Raw genomic sequence first — 20663 nt, 5'->3', positions numbered from 1 at the left:
ACAATAAACAGTTATTTGAATATTAAACCATAAAGCTTATTATAAATATATCCATAATCCTACAGGGAAGTCAGTTATTAAAATGTAATTGCATTTTAAAATGTATAATTAGTAGACAGAAAATGATAATGAAGTCCCCGAGAGATAGACTGCACAATGTTTTATTACCTTTACATTTTCTATATGCTAACCAAAAATGAATAACAGCTGCAAAGAGTCATTGGATAATAGAAGAAAACCCTGCTGTATTAAATCAGCATAAATAATTTAAAGACCTCAGAATGAAAATCAGGATATGTGTTACATTGGGGAAGAGGTTTGCTTTTGTTTCCACAGGAGAAGAAAAGCTATGGATACTATCAAAATTGATAAAGATTAGATTTGAACAGGAGAGACATGTTGAGTCAGACAGACAATAGTAAATCAAACTGCATGGGGGTTCAATCTAATCTAATCTAATTCATCTTACTAATAACTGCCTTTCATTTGGTCAGTTATAATCTGCCAAAAAGGAAACTCCTGAAAGTTTGGGTTGGGTCAGGGTTTTATTTATCTTTCTAGGAGAATGAAGCCATCCAGCTAAAAAATCTGAAGACCACTGGACAAAGTAGACACCCGAAGAAATAGGACAAAGGACAAATCACACAGAGAAATGTTCCCCACAAAAGAAGAAATTGGCCTGATGGTATAAAACATTTTCAATAGGATAAAATTTCATAAATTTTCCCAAATATTTGTTCTGCTATTCTGTGCAGATATATAAGCCAAATGGTCTTTTTGTAGTCACAGTTCAATTAAAATTTAAGACTAGATTTGGAGCTGGAGGATGGTTCTCTTCTTCTCTAAATGCAAGCATGCTTGCTAAAGTAAAATCCAACATCTATGTCTCATGTCAAAGAGCCACCTTGCATGGAACTGAAGAAAAGCCAAAATTCTATTTTATTACCTGTAATCTCATAGCCCTTTTGTTTTATTTTGACTTTTTAAAAGTTTTAACGTACAAATATTATCTCAAAATTTATGAGATTATTATTTATATATAACTGTATATATTTAAACTTCCTATTGTGATATTAATGTTCATATAGCATATTAATTTGGACTACAACCTGCTAAGGGTAATTTCAAGGTAGCTAGCTGAGATTATCCAACCTCATGCACTGTTACAACCATGACATATGATAGTCCCTAAACTTTCCCATTATATAGAGACTAGCAACAAAGTATATAGCTAAATCTCTCAGGACTTGACCATTATTTCATCCCACCAAACCATCTCCCCAGACAATAGGAAGCAATCTACAGAATACAATGGCCTCATTACCAAGTAGAGGAGTGGGTAGTTTTTGGTCACCTAATGAGTTATAGCTATTTGTCATCATTTGGGGGGTTATTTACAGTTTTTTTACTGGTAATTGTCAGAAAAAGAAAAGCTGAACACAGGAAATTAGATTCTGAGATCTTGTTCAAAAAACGGGGGAATCTAGAAATGATAGAATAGCAGTGTAGATTCTGGAATATACTCTTTATCTAAAAAATCAACTACTAGTCTTAAATATCTTAAATTGTTATGATTTTTATGTTGATACAATTTTGCAGTTATTTCTTCAATATTATATACACGTATATACTCTTATTTACATTATTTTTGTATATTGACACAAAGTTCAGGTTATTCTTGTTACTATATACTGTACATACATTTCTACTCTTATTTAAGTTATTGTACCCATGAAACTCATTTAACAAGGCAATGCAAATTTTTGTTCTTGAAAGTTATTATTATAAACTAGTATAATAGAGAAATACACTTCATTAGTTAGCCACCTTTTACAATCAGACTTCAAGGTCAAACAGACATATATGTTTTAGATAGACAGTTGGTCTTTAAACTCTTCAAAAATTTGCAGAATTCAGCATTTAAGATGTTTTAATAGTGTAAGGCTTTTCATGACAGTGAGACATGTCTACTTCTGACAACAACAATTTAATTCAGATGAGATTATGGACACTGAAGAACCTCTTTGTAGAAAAAAGTTAGCCACTGCACAAGAAACTTCCCTTGCCTCAATTGCTGGCAATATGCTATACACATGGGACAAGCAAAAGAGAGCAACTGCTGAATTTTGCCAAGATAAAGCAGTAGAGTCCTTCAATGTCTACCTCATTAAAAAGTCTGTTAGCTATTATAGGACTCTAGGCCCAAGATGGATGCCTCAAACTTAAATAGGAACCATGTGTGACCCTCTAGGCAACCAGCTCTTTCTGTCGTTTCTTAGTTTTAGAAGTTGTTTGCTCTGCACTTCTTGTTTATTCAGACAATATTATATCCTTCTTAGGTCTTTAATGCAGTTGAAGACTGGATAGTTATAGTTTTCCTTGTTATAAAATTCAAAAAAGAAAATCACAAAAGACGTATAAAGTGTATAAACTTGAGAGACATATTAGAATAGTTTTAGGATGATAATAAAAGTTAGCATAGAAAGAAAATTAGGTATAAAACTTTGGACTTACCAAGATAGAGTAGATAACAGAGTATTTTCTCTGAGTTTACTAAATTCAAATTGTAAATATACTTATTACATGATGATTGTTCTTATTGCATATAGTTTTACTATGTTAGATTTATTTATTTATTTATTTTCTATGTTAGATTTAAATCTTTCCCTTTTTATTTAGAAAAAAAGAAAATGTTGTGTGATACTTTGAGAACATTCTGAAAATAAAGTTTGTTTTGAATCAGAGGGCAGAACTAGCAACTAACTGACTGAAATTAACCACAGAGATTTTGGAGGACTGAGGACAAATAGAGAGACAGGAAGTAGTAGGTTGGGACTTAGAGAGGATCTTGGCTCCTTTGGATGGATGAATGACAGAGACAGGAGGTCACTGGACTTTTCTCCACCACTTCTCTGATTTTTCAGATTCTTAAACTGATAACTGACTCCCAATTTTTATAGATAAAAAATGTCAACTAAACAAATAAATCTCTTATGAACATGAGTTATACTTGCAGTAGTAAGTAGTACTTATACATCATCTTTCTTTATTAACATGAGCAATATTAGTAACAGCAACTATGATGACTTTTTGCTGCACAAAATAAATTTATTTAAAAAATGGTTACTAAATTCAGCTTTGTAGCTTCCATGTCATGTCTAGTAGACAACACTGCATAGCAGGAGTTCTCATTTCCATATTGCATGTGCAATCTTCCTTCTCCTTCTTTTTGTAATTTCCACTGAGCTTTAGATATAGGAATTGCACTCTAAACATATCAAATGGAACTGACCATATAACAATCATTTATTCTCTGCCTTTTGTTTTTTTTTGTAATGCCCTGTATTTGCAACAAGGAATTTATTTGCTGTTTGGTGAGGGATAAGTGATACACTTAATTTTGGGTAAAAAATAAGTATTTAGAATTCAATTTGAATTTATCTTGCCTAAGCAAAATGAAAACAGAAGTCCTCTAGGTTCCAGGACTTCCCCAGCCTCATATAGTTTGCTATGTTTAGATTTACCAAACATGAATTCCATCTTATGTAGTAGGCCTTAAACCTAATTAGACAACTGTTGGTTACTTCTAAGATGAAACTGCCAGAATTGCATGATTGGAAATATGTTGTAATGTTGATCATTTTTGTGTTTCATAGAAACTACTGGTAGGTAGGACTATTGTTTGCTATTGCCTTTGGGAAGTTTCTACAGATTTTTTAAGGTATTCAGAGATAGTTTTCATGGTGGAGGCTTCCAGTTCAGGTCCAGTCAAATACCTCCAAGTTTTGCATACAAGTTTGGTATCTTTAGCAATATGGTCATAATTTCAAGTTCTGCTAAACTACCAAGGACAATAGTATTCTTTGTGAGTCTCTTGAACTTCCAAGGCTAACAACTGAAAAGAGTGTTTACTATTCCTGTCAGCGGAACATTTTGCAATGTAGTTTAAGGCTCTTAGGAACATTATCATTCCATGTTACATAACTCCACAAGACCTGCATAATATCAACATGAGTTGACACATCACAAAGGATAGGTAGAGTCAAACAAGATCCAAAACTTATAAAAAGACATAATCTAATCAATGACAGTGTAAAGTACTAGTAGAATTTGCTTTTACCCTAAGTCTTTGAGTTATCTAGTATCTGTTTCTTGGTTACTCAGGCAGTATCCAGTATGGGTTCCATCTCATGGAGTGGGCTGTAAGTCAAATCAGATATTGGCTGGTTACTTCCTCAAGTTTGTGCCACCATTTCCCAAATAAACCATATGGTCAGGTCTGTCATAGCAAGGGCCCCACCCTGGTACCAACCTCTGTCTTAGTTACTTCTCTATTGCTGAGAAGAGACACCATGACAAAGACAACTTACAGAAAGAAGTTTATTTGGCTTGCTTCCAAGGGGTAGTCCATGACCAACATATCAGAGGACAAGGGCAGCAGGCAGGTAGGCCAGCATGATGATGTACAAGTAACTGGGAGCTTACACTTGTAGACAACAACCATGTGGCATAGAAAGAGAACTACATGGAAATGGAATGGGATTTTTGAGGTCTCAAGGAAAACTCCAGTGACACACCTCCATAAATAAGGCCATACATCATAGCACTTCCCAAACTGTTCCACCAACTGGGAACCAAAAATTCAGTTAGTATACTTGTGGCTGTGGTCTGAATGGTTATGATCCTTATAGACTCATGTGTTTGATTCCTTGGCCCTTAAGGAGAGGCACTATTAGGAGATGTAGCTTTGTTAAAGTAGATGTGGATTTGCTGGAGGAAGTATGTCATTGTGGGGGTGGGACTTGAAGTGTCATATATGCTCAAGATATGTCCCCTGTGGGACCCAGTATCTTCAGCTGTCTGTGGATCAAGATGTAGAACTCTCAGCTCCTTCTCTAGTATCACATCTACATGCATGCTGCCTTTCTTGTCATGTTCAAAATGGACTAAACTCCTGAATCTCTAAGCCTTCTCAAGTAAGTGTTTTCCCTTTTAGGAGTTTCAATGGTCATGGTATCAATAGAAACATTAAGACAGAAGAAGCTGTAACCAGGAACTAGGGTATTGCTACAAAATGTGTGAGAATGTTTTTGTTTGGAGGAATTTGGACTGTACAACTTTGGGTTAGGAAAGCAGTGGAAGGCTCTAAGTGATGTTTAATGGGCCATACTAATAAGAGCGTGGAAGACAGTGATGCTGAAGGTGATCTGAATTGTGGGGGTCAAGATATTTCTACAAAGAATGCTAACATGTGGCGCAGAGACTGTTCCTGTTATATTTTGGCAAACAATGTGGCACCAGGAAGTATAATGGAGCTAAGTCCTATGTTCAAGGTAAAACATACTAAAGAAGAGCCAACTGTTAAATGGAATAATGGGAGTAGTGACCTCAGGGAAAGGTCACACCCAGCCAAGTTTCCAATTTGTGCAAAGGAATTAAAGAACAGTTTAAGTCCAGGTGTGCATTTGCACATCTTCAATATCAATACTCAGAAAACTGAGGCAGGTGCATCTCTAAGCCTTAGGCCAGCTTGGTCTACAGGCTGAATTCCAGGAATAGCCAGTGAAGGAAAACATGGACAACAGAAAGCTGATGAAGATGGAATTGGATAACAGGGCCATGTTCCAACACCAACAAGCAGCAGAACTTGAAATGTTGGACATGTGGTTTTGGCTTTAGAGTCAACAATACAAGAAAGTAGTTATTAAATGTCCTTCTCTGACTAAGGAAAGCCCAATGAGGCCATGCATGTGGCAAGGGTATCTGTGCATGTAGACCCATAGATACCATCATGTGAATCTCTGAAGTTAAAGCCTGGGTTGCTTTGGAGACCCCAAGATCTTAAGCATGCCAAAGCTTTGGAACACTTGCAAAAGAAAACTGCTAATGGGGAGTGGAACCAGACCAAGAGACACAAGTATGTTGCAGTTGACAAAGTTGAAAGGAGTTAGAGGTCTGAAGAGTGGACATCAGACATGGAGATGCAAGTTTGCCAAGCTTGTTTTCAGTCTTCCTCTATTTCAGTATTTCCTCAATACCCTCCTTTCTCCATTTTGGAATGGTAATGTTTATCTTGTGCAATTATATGCTGGAATTATATGACCTGTTTTGATTTTATAGGCAAGTACATTAATAGCACTGCAAGAATCTCAGAGGAGATTTTGAACTTTGAAGTATAAGCAATGTTGAGACTGTGATACACTATGTGGACATTTGAAGTTTAAGTAAATGCATTTTTCATTGTTATAAGCATATGGTTGCCAGGAAATTTAATATGTCAGTCTATAGGTGTGGCCCCTATAGACTCTTGTATTTGAGTTCTCGACTCTTATTGAATGGAATTATTAGGAGGCGTGGCCGTTTGTTCTATGCATAGCCTTGTTGTAGGAAGTGTTTCCCTGTGGGGGCAGACTTTGATGTCTTATTTATGCTCAAGCTATGCCAAGTGTGATACACTCTCCTTCTGCTGCCTTTACATCAAGATGTAAAACTCATAGCTTCTCCAGCATTATGTCTGCCCAAATGCTGTTGTGTCCCACAATGATGGTAATGAACTAAACCTCTGAATCCTTAAGCCAACCCTATTTAAATGTTTTCCTTTACAAGAACTGCCATGTTTAAGGTGTCTCTTCACAGCAATAGATACCTTAACTAACACAGGAGCCATGATTATTCAACCGATCACACTATATTTATTAAAGAAGCACTAGACATTAAAGTAAGGTTCACCTTATATCAAAGGAGTGATGTAAGTATGTAATTCTTATTGTTTAGAAATCATTTTGTTGATTATTATTGTACCAGTGCGGAGGTGTAAATGATAGAAAACAGCATCCTAAAGCCAGTTATCTCCTGACAACTGGTTCAGGGTCTCACTCAGATTGTCAGGATTGTTGACCCACTCATTGGTCAAGGATCATTTCATATTACTAATGGAGAAATGTACTATTTCAATCTCTGTGTTCACTACAGTCACTATCATCCTAAGTTATAAAGTTCTCTGTTATTCAATGTTGCCATTTTTATTCACGAGCCTCTGTGAGTGAAAAAAATTGTCTACCAATGTGAAACTTTCCGTTTAATCCATGCACCTGATACTTATGCCTTGTCCTTATATCCTAAAATGTTTTTGTTCAAGCTTCACCTCTTTTCAATATAAATGATTAAACATTCTTTTCTGTGTGCTATGACTGTATTTAAATATGTGTATGTCTGCAAACTCATAGTATGAAAATTAACTTCATCTTTTTGTTTCATGAGTAATAGAATTTTGAAAGGTAAGTCAGTTTTATAATGAAATGTCCAGTGGTTCCCACAGAGCTATTAGTAATCACTATGTTTTGAATTAATAATGAAGAAATGAAAGTTGGAAAAAAAGAAGGCATAAGCGCAGATGTAAAACTTCGTTACATAACTTCCTTCAGAAATGTATTTTATCAGGCCCATTCATAAGAATTTTAACAGGATTATAAATTATTTTTAGTTCAAATACAACTATATCTTTCTTCAGTTTTCCCTTCTTTCCTCTTCCCCTACCAGGTACCCTCCCTCCAGCACATTTTTGCATCTCCCAAGGTGATATCCTCTTTTTCTTTATTATTGTTTTACACACACACACACACACACACACACAAATATATATATATATATAATTTATTGGGTTCATTTTTACTGTATGTGTGTATATAGTTTCAGGGATGGCTATTCTACATTTACAATCAATCAGTAAGTAGGCTCATCTCAGAGAGGGGCTAATTCTTTTCCCAACACTCATTGGTTTCATGTAGTTCTTTATCTAGGGGTGGGTCCCACAAATTTTTCTTCCTTCCATGATAACATGTGTTGGGGACTATTATTTTAATTATATAAAGATGTGTTACATTTGTTTATACTGAGGAATATTTATTTAACTATGTAAAGTTGTGTTGCCTTTGTTTATGCTACATTTGCTTAATTATGTGAAGATGTGTTGCATTTGTTTCACCTTGCCTGCCTAAGGTACATGATTTGTCTAATAAAGAGCTGAACAGTCATGCTAGGCAGAAGAAGGATAGATGTGGCTGACAGGCAGAGAGACTAAATAGGAGAGAAAAAGGAAGAGGAGAGAAAGGAGGAAAAGGAAGTGACACATTTGGGACCAGAAGACAGACAGCAATCAGCCAGACAGGAAAAACAGTTAAAGTAAGATATACAGAAGGAAGGAAAAGTAAAAGTGCCTGAGGCAAAACATGAAGAGAAACAGATTAAGATAAGTTAAAAGAACTATCACTTATAACAATATAAAGTCGCTGTGTCATGATATGGGAGCTGGTTGGTGTCTCAAAAGAGATAGCCTGGTTCAAGCATGCCCAGTAATATGATCATTGACTTGGTCATTTTTGTACAGTAGTGAATAGTGAATACTCTTTCACAGCCAACTTCAGGGTGTTCTGATTCCTACTATCCTTCTGCCCCATCTTCTATTATGTTTTCTTGGTCATATATGCAGAATCTGTGCTGTACATTGGGGCTTAACTCCCTATGATCATTGTTCTCTGTATTGTGTCTAGATGTGGTTTTCTGTAATGTTCTGTATTTTTTGTAAAGAGAGACTTTTTTGATGAGGAATGTGAGCTATATTTATTGTTGGGTATAAAGATAAGATTTAGAATGTAGCAAGAAAGTATGGTCTAGCAAAGTGGCAATAGTTTCTTTTTAAGGTCCCTGATCTCACTAGCTCCAGGAAATTGCCTCATTTTCTAGTACCAGATATGATTTCCCTCTGGCTCAGTGGGACTTCAAACCAAATAGATTGTTGGTTACCACTGATATGTGAGTGCCACTTATTGTACTTTTATGGAAATCATAGATTTTGCAGAATGAGATTCCATAAAAGTTTGTTTATAAAATAAAGGTTTTACACCTCAAATTGCTAGTGATTTGGGTTAAACAGATGGCTTAGTGAATAAGAGTGATTGCTATGGGATCCTGAGGACCTGAGTGCAAATTCCCTGCTACCACATAAAAAGGAAGCACAGCTGATCACTTGGCTATAACCACAGCAATGGAGGTTGATGAAATTGTTTTCACAGACCTCACTGGTCAGACAGCCTAATCAGAAAGGTAAGCTTCCTATTCAGTGAGAAAACCTGTCTAAAAGAATAAAGTTGACATCCTTTACAGAAAGATATCCAGCACACTAAAAATAAATATCTATGTAAACACAATGCACTAAATTTGAAACCAGTGTAAACTGACACAGTATTAAATCTTTTTAACTGTCAGGTATACATACATAAGTGTGTGTGTACACATGTGCATGAATGAGTGTTTGTGTGTGTGCTTGTTTATATGCAAACATTATATAATATAGCAATAAGTTTTCATGACTCAGGCATATTTTCTAGGCTCTTAGAAAGATGCTCATTTTCATGACAGTGCTTCGTTATGAAAATTGTTACACTGCATGGAGGACACTCAAAACAATTTTATTACTGTAAAAAATGATCTGAGTACAAATAACACATGGAAAATTATTGGCCAACTGATTCATCCACATGATGTCAAGATTCCAGGTATTTTAGAACCATGTGGATTGTTAAATATTCTAATTTTAATTTTAGACCACCATATAGGTAAGTCCCAATGGAAGTTATTTACAAAGTTCTAAATGATCAAGATGATCAGTGAAAAGACTTATCTTTAATGTTTTGAAATGTAAATATATTTTTAAACATTCCTTCATCTATAAACTTCACAAGGATCAGCTGGAGATGGAATGTTGCAAGTGGTCACAGTAATAAACTGATATTGTGACATCACTTTGTGAAAATAGAATTATTATATTTCATGTATCTATAGATGGAATTAATTAATATTGGAAATAAATACTTAGTCAAAAACACTCAGTATTACTGTCATAGTAGTTATTTATCATGATGTACTTGTTGAACACATCATTGTTCTTAAGATTCAAAAAAATTACATCAACAGTATTTAAGAATTTTAAATGCTTTTTCTCTTTCTTGGACTGTGACTATAAATTTTTATCTATTTTAATAATTGCTGTAATTCAAGTAGAAATTTTAGAATGCCTCAAAATTCTTCAAAGCTTTTTTTCCTGTTGCCTGGTTATGTACATAACTTGATTTCTTCTCTTAAAACAGCAAGTGTCACATATATACCAGCAATTCATCTTATGACTCACCAAGTGAACAAAGCCTGGAGATAGCACAGGTTATACTCTTATTACTTCTGAGTAACTACATGCAACAGCAATACTGAACATGCTGAAATGATATCCATGATTTCTTGAATGATAGAAGTACAATTAAAATAAATGTGCATAGTTGCTATTTAATATTCTTTTATTTGTTGGATAAGTATTTAGTTGATTACACTGAGTGACAGCACTCTCCTAAGCCTTTGAATTCAGCTCTGATGAAAGTTGAGTTCTACATTCATGTAGAAAACTTACAAATGTTCACAGGGAAATTATACCCTCCTATTAATATGGAAAAAAAGTTCCTTAAATTAACTCCAGAAGTTTCTGTGTTGCCTGGACCTGCAGCCATTTAGTCCCACAAGAACACACAGAGGCTCATATTAATTATAAACTGGTCCATGGCTCAGGTTTTTTTTGGCTAGCTGTCTCTTAATTATTAATTCATTTCTATTAATCTGTGTATTTTACCTGGTGTCACTGGTAGGTGATGTCCATGTCTCTGTCTTCCTTGGCAACTAAATTACATCTTTCTGGTGACTCAACCTCTGTGTTCCTCTTTCCAGAATTCTCCTAGCCTGGTAGCCCTGCCTATACTTCCTGCCTGGACATGTCCTGCCTGTCCATTGAACAAAGCAGCTTTATTCACATGCCAATAAGTGAAACACATATTCACAGCGTATAGAAGGACATCCCCTGTCATTCTGTTAACTTCACTTGGACCACATTGACTCACAGGCAATGAAGGAGTGCTAAGAGCAGGAAAATTAGTCTGTAGCAGGGAAGAGCTCAACAATTGGTTATCCAATACCAAATGATTCAACAGATGTGATAAATACTTCACTTTGGATAAGACTTAATGTTTTTAGGAAAGGATATGTTTTGACATTTTCTTCTGCAACAAGAGAAAGCATCACAGTAGATGACCCTGTGTGCAGAGAGAAATACTGAAACCCCATTCTGCAGTTCATCTTTAGAAGACATGTATCATAGGGAACATTTGGCAACTCATTGAACTGGAGTAACAAGATTTGGTTTTTACTCTATAGAGATATTTACAATACAGGTTGCACTTACCATGCAAAACAAAATAAGTTCCTGTGTATATTTTATTGTGATTTTATAGTAATAATGGTATGAATACTAATGGATTAATTTTGCTATTTTTAGACAGATTTATTTATCCTTTCATCTCCTTTCTTAATTACTTTTTCTCCTATAACAACCTTTCATTAAAGAATTCTTTTTTGTATATGATCCAACAGGGTAAATGAGAATTTCTTATAATTGCGCAGGTAGACAATTATTAACCAGAGCATAGCCAATTTATCAGCTACTGCTCCAACTTACTAGTGGCTACATTACATCAGCCCCTCTTCCAATGATCATTAACTGCAAAAAATCCCTTATGGTTTCTTTCTTCCATTAATGGTGAAAAGTTGAATGCCAAATCTCACGTAGATCTTGTGAAGCACAATTGCAGTGAGTTCACAGTGAAATGGCTACGTCACATTAAAAAGACATCTGCATGAAATTTGCCTATTCCATTCAGTGATTGTTTCATTTTAGAATCGCAGTTAAGTGGTATCTTCTATACTTTCACAAATTGATGGACATAGAGACAATAAAGTACTAAGATATGATCTAGAATGAGGTAATATTCTAATTTTCTGTATCTCCTCTTATAACTGAGAAGGAAGGTTTAGGAATGGAGCATAGTAGCCATAGCCAAATGAAAACGCTTGGTTCACATAAATTTAGAAAATCAATCTTTTGGGGCTATGGGTGGATCTGAGACTTGTCAGCTTAAAATCTTGTGTTCAGTTGCTAGTCTACATAAGTCAGGCATGGTGTCACACACCTATAATAGCAGAAACACTCAGGAAATAGAGGCAGTAGGGTATGAACTTAAGGCTAAGGTTTATTACAGAGTAATTTGAGGCTGGTCTGGGAGTATAGCATCCCATCTCAACAAACAAACAAACAAAAAAGAGAAAGTAAGTAAGTAAGAAAGAAAATTAGCATTTCAATTTCTGATGGAAATGCTAGCAATGAATACGCTCTTAAATTTTAAAGTAAAAAAATATTTTCCTATATTTAAAAATTGAAGAATGTGCATTCAATATCACCAAAATGTTTATACTATAAAATACATTAAGACATTTTATCTTTAATGAAGACTTGCAAAACAGAATTAATAACTGCAGTAACACATTTTTATTGGAGATTTGAAAGTAATTCTGATTGAAAATTCATCTGTTTTCAACTTTTTTCCCTTTTTTAATAATCCAAGCTGCAATTTACATGAATCCTTTGACTATATTTTTCTTCTGTAGAGAAAAGAATTTGGCCATACCTAATCAGACTCTGCCTTCTCTATTGATAGGACAGCAAGACAGTTATGCTATAAGACAATAGAGTGATTTATCTTCATCTCTGCCAAATTAATAAAAAGTTCACAAGACACAGAGAAACAGATTCCTCCCTCTGAAAGGATGGAAAGCCTAAGTGGATCAATATTCATGGTCTCTTTTTCATACCCTTTGCACAGTTTTATCTGCAGATTTTTTCCTTTTGCCATGGCAGGTGCTCAGTTATCATTATATACTAAGGGAATGGATAAATAATTTTCTTTGTTTCACCTCACTTAGAGTTTAGTGTTTTCTTTTCTTTTTCTTTTTTTGAAAAGCTAAATGTTGAAACATTGCCTATTAGTGCTTGGTAGGATAGGAGCAGGGATGGAATGGTTTTACCATAAATACAGAGAGACATGTGTCCTTGATTATTGTTTTAAAAGTTAATTTTAGGGCTGGGTTTGTCCCTCTTGTGGGAAATGTACTCTTCTGAATTATTTTCCTTCTCTGGGTTCTTTAATTTTAATGCAGTTTATGATTCATTGCCACCTTTAATTGAACATACGGTTAAGCTAGATAGTTTTAATTGCTATTCATGGCTTTGAAATGGAAAATGGGATGATGGATAATTCAACTTAGCAGAAAAAGTTTTATTTAGAAATATTCTTCATTCCCACCAGTCAAAATCAAACATTTCCTGTCTGGTTCCATTTGATCACATGCTCTTGGCTCCCAGTTCTCAACATATATTGCTAACCTCATCATCTTTGGTTGAGATCTCTAGTCAGTGGTTTAGAATCATCCAAACAAGTGTATTGTGAATACTGTGCTTGTCCAGCAGACAACTCATTCTCACCAAAGTCATGGTCTAGATGGATCTCATCTTGATATTATCATAAAGTGCCCACCAGTCACCATTTTATAGATAAACCCCTATTGTGAGTGTAATATAACTCTCCCTCACTAGTCACAGTCAGTAAATTCTAGGATCTAAGTGATAAAACTGCCTTCTAATACCTGATGCTATTTAAAATTTCAATCTTTTTACACATCTTTCTCATCTGAGTAAACTATGATTTTCTATCTAAATTTCTACAAATCTTCTTAACTATCATGTATGTTCTTTTACAATACATTTTCCACACAGAGCAATATCTTTTGAATTGAGTAGGAGACATATGTATAGAAACAGTGCTTTATCTTGTATTATGTCTTCATTTCAATATCTACTGTTTTTTGTTTTGTATGTATGTTCGTGTTGCGTGTTTGTGTGGGTGAGAAAGACTGTACAGCCCATGTGGTCATTAGAGGACAATGCATGGTTCTTATTTCTTTCCTTCAGTATTAATGTGACTTGCAAGCATGGTACTCGGAAACTCAGGTCTTTTTTTGCATACTGGCATCTTCAGGCTTTTGCAGGCAGCACCTTTACCTATTGAGACATCTTGCTGGCTTCACAACTTCTCACTATTAATCTAAATTATGTCAAGTTATATTTAAATATTAACTAAATATTCTTTTCTCAGTTATAAGTTTCTTTTGGAGTAGAATTTAAATAATTTTCAGCAATGTCATTCCACTGATTTACAGGGCAAAGTATAGCATTCCGTATGCAAGACAAGTTAAACAAGTACAAACTAAATAAATACACATTTAATATCAATTTCAAAAAATTAAAGATGTACATATGAATAAAACATAGTTAAGCAACTAATAATTGAATAAACATATTTAAATTAGTGTAGGATATGATTTTTAATGTATTGTATAATGTAAATATTGTATTTTAAAGTAGTTAAACTGAATGGACTAGAGACTTGCAGTGGGTTCATTGAATTAACTCTTCAATAATTGAATCCAAAGGAGTATAAATGAAAGATATATAAAATTTTAAAAATACTGAATAATATATAAAAACTGGTATATTTCTCAAATGGATTTGAGAAAATAAGTAAAATTCTGTCAAAAGTAGGTTATTTATAATGTCATTCCTGTGAGTGTTTGTATGATTACCAGTTGTTTCAGACTGAGGCAAGCAGCCTCAAGAGGTCTTTTTTCTTCTGGGGTCCCCCACTGAGATAAAGCCTCACTCTTGATTTCTTCACACAAAAAAATATTTCTGGAGAATCCAGTGTAAATCAGAATTGGAATTTATTGAAATATATTTTCATGTAGGTTTTTGGAAGATAGATTTATGGGAACAGGGAAAGACCAACATTCACCCGAGGGTATACGTGTGAGCTTCTGAAGAAAAAGCCGTAATTCACTGTCTTCACACTTGCCACGTAGACTGACTTCTGCAGTTGCACCTGAAGATTGCTGAGGAACCTGAGTATATCATTCTTTTCTTTCTGTGGATTGCGTTGTCCAGCCTCATTGTAGTGGTTTTTATTTTATCTTACTATTTTTGTCATGCTTGGTTGTTTGCCTCATCTTTTCTAATGATAGAAAGAAATGGATCTAGGAGGGATGGGATGTGGGAAAGGATTAGAATTAGTAGGGGGGGTAAAACTACAATAAAGGTATAGTGTATGAGAAAATAACATTTTTGTTTCTGTTTTTCAGTGTATCCCAGGCTGTCCTGTAACTAACTCTGTAGATGAGACTGGTCTCAGACACAGACATCTGCCTGCCTCTGCTGCATGATTTCTGGGATTAAAGTCATGTGACACCACTGAAAAGGATCTGTTCTCAATAAATGAAAAAAATAAGATGAGCAACAGAATGTGGTTATGAATTTTTTTTCATATCAGAAAGAGCTGAAATGAGGCAGCATGATTTGGGTAATGACCTCTTCAGAATGGATATCTAATGCCTGATGTAGTTTTTTTTTATTCAGGTGGAGGGCTCCCTATGCAGGTTCAATTAATAATATCATGCTCATTCTTTCTAGTTAACCCCACACAAAATGTCTCAAAACTCTTCCCCATAGAACATTTTAATGCTACCATTAATATTATTACTAGAACATCATTATTTTAATAAGTAATTATAACATGAAAAATTCATATGACAATGAACATTCTACTTCAGTTTTCAGTTTATTATCAGACACCATTATATTCCTTTTCCTTCTTTGCATGGTTGCATTTTTGTTTATAAGTTTTATTAAATAATTAGCATGTTGATTTAAGGGAGAAGAATTTTCATCCTTGATTTCAAAATCAGGGACATTGATTTTGAATTTCTTACTTTGAATTGATGTCCAATTATCATCAGTTCTATTTGGTGTCTTTCATTTGAATGGCATGCAGTTTTGCTTTTACACCTTATTTCTTCATTATCCTATTTTCATTTGTGACTTAGCAGAGGATAATATATGAATGTTTACCGTATCACATTATCTCTCTTAACTTATCGGCATTAGCCGGGGGTACATTTTCTTTTCCATCATGATAAGAAATGCATTGCTTGATAAGAATATATAGCCCAGCCAAGCAGTTCTAAGTATTGTGTTTCCTCATTGGAATTCTCTGTAGGCTTTGCTTTCAAGGGAAGAAAATTTGTCTTGTGTTGGCACACTGTTATTCTGTTCATTACCCTGCTCTCATTATGTCTTCATCTGTTCAGGACACAGTTTCTGTGCACAGTATGTCTTGCTGCTCTTAGCACTGAGAGGCTGCCTCTGACATGACAAGGGTGAGTGTCCCACTAGATAGACAAGAAATCTTTAACCAAATTGAGTGATGATTTAATAGAAAGAATTTAAAGGAATAACTCCCTGTGCTCACATAGGTAGAGAGCACTGATCCATACAGCAAGTCAATATTCATCATGACCTTCTTGAGCATAGACCAGTATAAAATGAATTAGGGAATTTATAAGGTAAATGAAAAACTTGAAGTCTAACCCAAGTAGTGGATTCTATATGTCAGCCATAGTTACATGTGCACAGTTTTTTGACTGAGCAAAAGGACATATAATATAAAGACATTAAAGATTTACTTAAGTATCTCACCTAAAGAGAATACATATAAAAAATCTATCACAGTAAACTAATGAAATACAGATTGCATTAAGTATCTCCTCATCAAACCGTAGCAGTGGTAAACAAATTCACTTTTTCACTATTTTAAATGTTTGTCTTTTCTTCATTGATATAGTATGAGTCACTTTCAAATCTCAAACATATTATCTGTAAATCAACTGAAAAACACATGCTATCTATTCTTTCTCAAGGCCCCAAAAGACGTAGTGACAAGTAAAACCTCCAGTGTCAGGAATGTCTTACTTCCTGTTGAATCATTGGGAAAGATTCCCATATGTCCTCTACTCCCACAACATCATAGGGGTATACACAATTATACTGGTTACTCTATATAAGCATAGGTCCGTATTTCTGAAGAGACAACTTGTCATCAAACATGAAGAAATAAAGGGGGTGCCCAAATAGAAACTTTATGTTTAAATACTAACATTCATTATACCATAGGATACTTTGCATACTACCTGAAAAGGGCTATAAGCATCGTATCACCTAGGTACAAACTCATATACCTACAACAGAGAACTTCCTAGGAGATATACAGGTGGAATCAAAGCACAACTACCTTGTGATCAATTAACAATGTTCTTGTTGCATTTAAGACCCACACAATAAAATTGAACCCATAGCTAATATTAGTACAGTGACAAAGAACAGGAAACTATATAGGTCATGGGCCTAGGGGAAAACACGCTACTCCTATTCTGTTAATGGAGCATAGCAATAAATTGATTCCTAATGACATATTGGTATATCTACAGTAAGTATTGCTTGGCCTTCATATGAAAACTTTCTTGTTGTAGATGGCAGAAACCAAAATAGGATATTGTGAAGACAGTGAGAGATTTTTGAGCTACTTAGCCATAAATGGGGTGTTTTTATCACACTTAACCTCTGAAGCCACATCAATGTATCTAGAATAGGAAGCAGAAAGATTAGAAGAGGCTTAGGTGGTGGACAATGTCAAGGAAAGTGTGTTATCCCAAACCAGCAGGGCTGATACACATATGAACTCACACAAACTGTGGCAGCAGTCATATGGTCCTTATATGTTCAAACAATCCAAAAACCTAGCACATAGAAATGGGTATGGACAGGAAATCCCATTCCTAAACAAGAAGGCTTTTGCAGTTGATAACTGCTGCAAAAAGGAAAGTAATTTTTCTCTATTGGATATATGAACCAGCCTTTATGACAACCCTCATTTCTATGAGTAGCTAACACAAAATGAACTAAAATTTTTTGTTTGCTTTTTGCATTGTATTGGCATTTTTTGTCTCATTTATTTTGCTTTTTCATTTTTAGTTTGTTTATTTTTTTAAAGACTTCAAAAGAACACGAAATTGGGCAGGTGTGGGCAGTTGGAGAGGAAAGAAAATTATTATATTATATGAAAAAAATTAAATGAGGAAGATCAAGAAATTCTCTCTAAATACATACCCAAAATATGTCTAGTTCTATTTACTTTCTACTTTGTCAATGCATATTAATCATGAATAAAAATCCCCCCAGATCCTCCAGATTCCTAACCACTTGATTTCATAGTCTTTTATATATCTGAAAAATGAAAATCAAAGCAAATTATAGACTATAAAGTGGGCTGTGGTAGCACATGCCTTTAGTCCAAGCACATGGAAGACAGAGGCAGGTAAATTTCTGTGGGTTCAAGGAAAGCCTGCTCTACAGAGGAGCCAAAGCTACACTGAGAAAACTTGTCTCACTCCCCCCAAAAAACCCTAAAAATCAGGAACAAAACTATAAAGCAAATTTAAAGAATACTAAGTGTTTCTCTGCCATTTAAGATTTCCTATTCAGAGTTCTGTGTTTATGTCTGTTTCTCATTTATTTTATTTAAATTAGAAACAAGCTTGCTTCACATGTCAATCCCAGCTCCCTCTCCCTTCCCTCCTCCCCCTAACCCCCTCCCAAGTTCCCCAACCCCCCACCCAATCCCAACTAAACACTCTAGGAAGGTTGAGGCCCTTCATGAGGGATCTCCAAAGTCTGTCATATCATTCTGGGCAGGGACTAGGCCCTCACCCATGTGTTTAGGCTGAGAGATCATCCTTCCATGTGGAATGGGCTTCCATAGTCCATTCAGATGACAGCAATAAATACCTAGTACCTGAGGCCCCAAAGATTGTCGAGGCCTCCTCACTGACACCCATGTACAGGGGGGCTGTGTCAATCCATGCTAGCCTCTCAACCATTAGTCTGGGGTCTATGAGTTCCTGTTTGTTCAGGTCATTTGTTTCTGTGTGTTTCACCCCCCAGGTCATTATCCCTTTGTTCATCACTCCTTCCTTTCTGAAACTGGTTTCCAGGAGTTCAGTTCAGTTCAGTGCTTAGCTGTGGGTGTCTTCCTCTAATTTTCAGCCACTGAATGAAGGCTCTAGGATGGCATACAAGATAGTCATCAGTGTTAATATCGGGGAAAGGCATTTATGGGAGCCTCTCCACTATTGCTTAGACTTTGGGATGGTGTCATCTTTGTAGATATATAGAAACATCATTAATGCCAGATCTCCCCTTAAATTTATTATGACTACATCTATTATGGAATCTCTCATCCTTTTCTCCTCTATTCATGTCCCAACTAAACTTTCTGTTCCCCTATGTCCTTCTCTCCTCTTGTCTTATGCCCCTCATTTTTCTCCAACTCTGTCCTTCCTCCATGATCCTAGTACACTCAGGAGATCCTGTCTCATTCTCCTTCTCAGGGTTACCATGCATATATCTCTTAGGTTCAGCCCTGTTTCCCACACTCTCTAGCAGTGGAATTGGAGGCTGGCACTCCCCAGCTTCATGTCTAAAATCCATATATGAGTGAGTACTTACCATGCTTGTCTGTTTTGTGACTGGGTTATCTTACTCATGATGGTTTCTTCTAGTGCCATCCATTTACCTGCAAATTTCAAGATTCCATTGTTTTTTGTTTTGTGCTGAGTATTATTTCATTGTGTAAATGTACCTCATTTTCTCTATCAACTCTTCAGTTGAAGCAAATCTAGGTTCTGGCTATTACAAATAATGCTGCCATGAACATAGTGAAACAGATGTCCTTGTTGTATGAATATGCTTCTTTGGGGTATATGCCTGAGAATAGAATTACTGGATCTTGTGGTAGACTGATTCCCATTTTCCTGAGGAATCTCCATGCTGATCTCCAGAGTGGCTGTATGAGTTGGCATTCCCATGAGCAGTGGAGGAGTGTTTCCTCTTCTCCATATTCTCTCCAGCATGGACTGTGTATTTGATCTAATCCATTCTGACAGGAGTGAGATGGTATCTCAGATTTGTTGAGTGCTTTCTTAAGTGTCTCTCAGCCATTTTCGACTGCTCTATTGAGAATTATTTATATAATTCTGTACACCACTTTTTAGTTGTTGTTTTTTGGTGTTTTGGAGACTTGCATCTTGAGTTCATTGTTAATTTTGGATATCAGCCCTCTGTTATATGTGGGGTTACTGAACATCTTTTCCCATTCTGTGGGCTGCCTTTTTGTCTTGTTGATGTCCTTTGTCTTATAGAAGCTTCTCAGTTTCAGGAGGTCCCATTGATTAATTGTTGATCTCAGTGTCTGTGTTACTGGTATTATGTTCAGGAAGCTGTCTTCCAAGAGATTCAGTGCAGCTGGATTTATGTTGAGGTATTAAATCCTGTTTTCAGGACTATAGCTCTATAATAGAACTTAAAGTCAGGGATGGTGATACCTCCGGAAGTTCCTTTATTGTACAGGGTTGTTTTGACTATACTGGGTCTTTTGTTTTTTCATATAATGTTGATTATTGTTCTTTCAAGGTCTGTTAAGAATCCTCATTTTTAATTTGATTATTTGATTTTTAACATCTAGTTTTTAAAAATTCTTTCTATATTTTATATGTTAGTCCTCTATTGGATGGGGAGTTGGTAAAAATCCTTTATCATCCTCTAGACTGATATTTTATCCTATTGATAATGTCCATTGGTTAGGGAAGCTTTTCAGTTTCATGAAGTCCCATTTATTGATTATTGATCCTAATGGCTGTATTATTTGTGTTCTATTCAGGTAGTTTTCTCCTATCAATTTGTTCAAATCTGTTACCCACTTTGTATACTAAAGATCTCAGTATATTTGTTTTCG

Source organism: Mesocricetus auratus, unplaced genomic scaffold (genome assembly GCF_017639785.1).
Source record: "Mesocricetus auratus isolate SY011 unplaced genomic scaffold, BCM_Maur_2.0 Super-Scaffold_100020, whole genome shotgun sequence".
Taxonomy (NCBI): domain Eukaryota; kingdom Metazoa; phylum Chordata; class Mammalia; order Rodentia; family Cricetidae; genus Mesocricetus; species Mesocricetus auratus.
Note: the sequence above shows the minus strand (reverse complement) of the source record.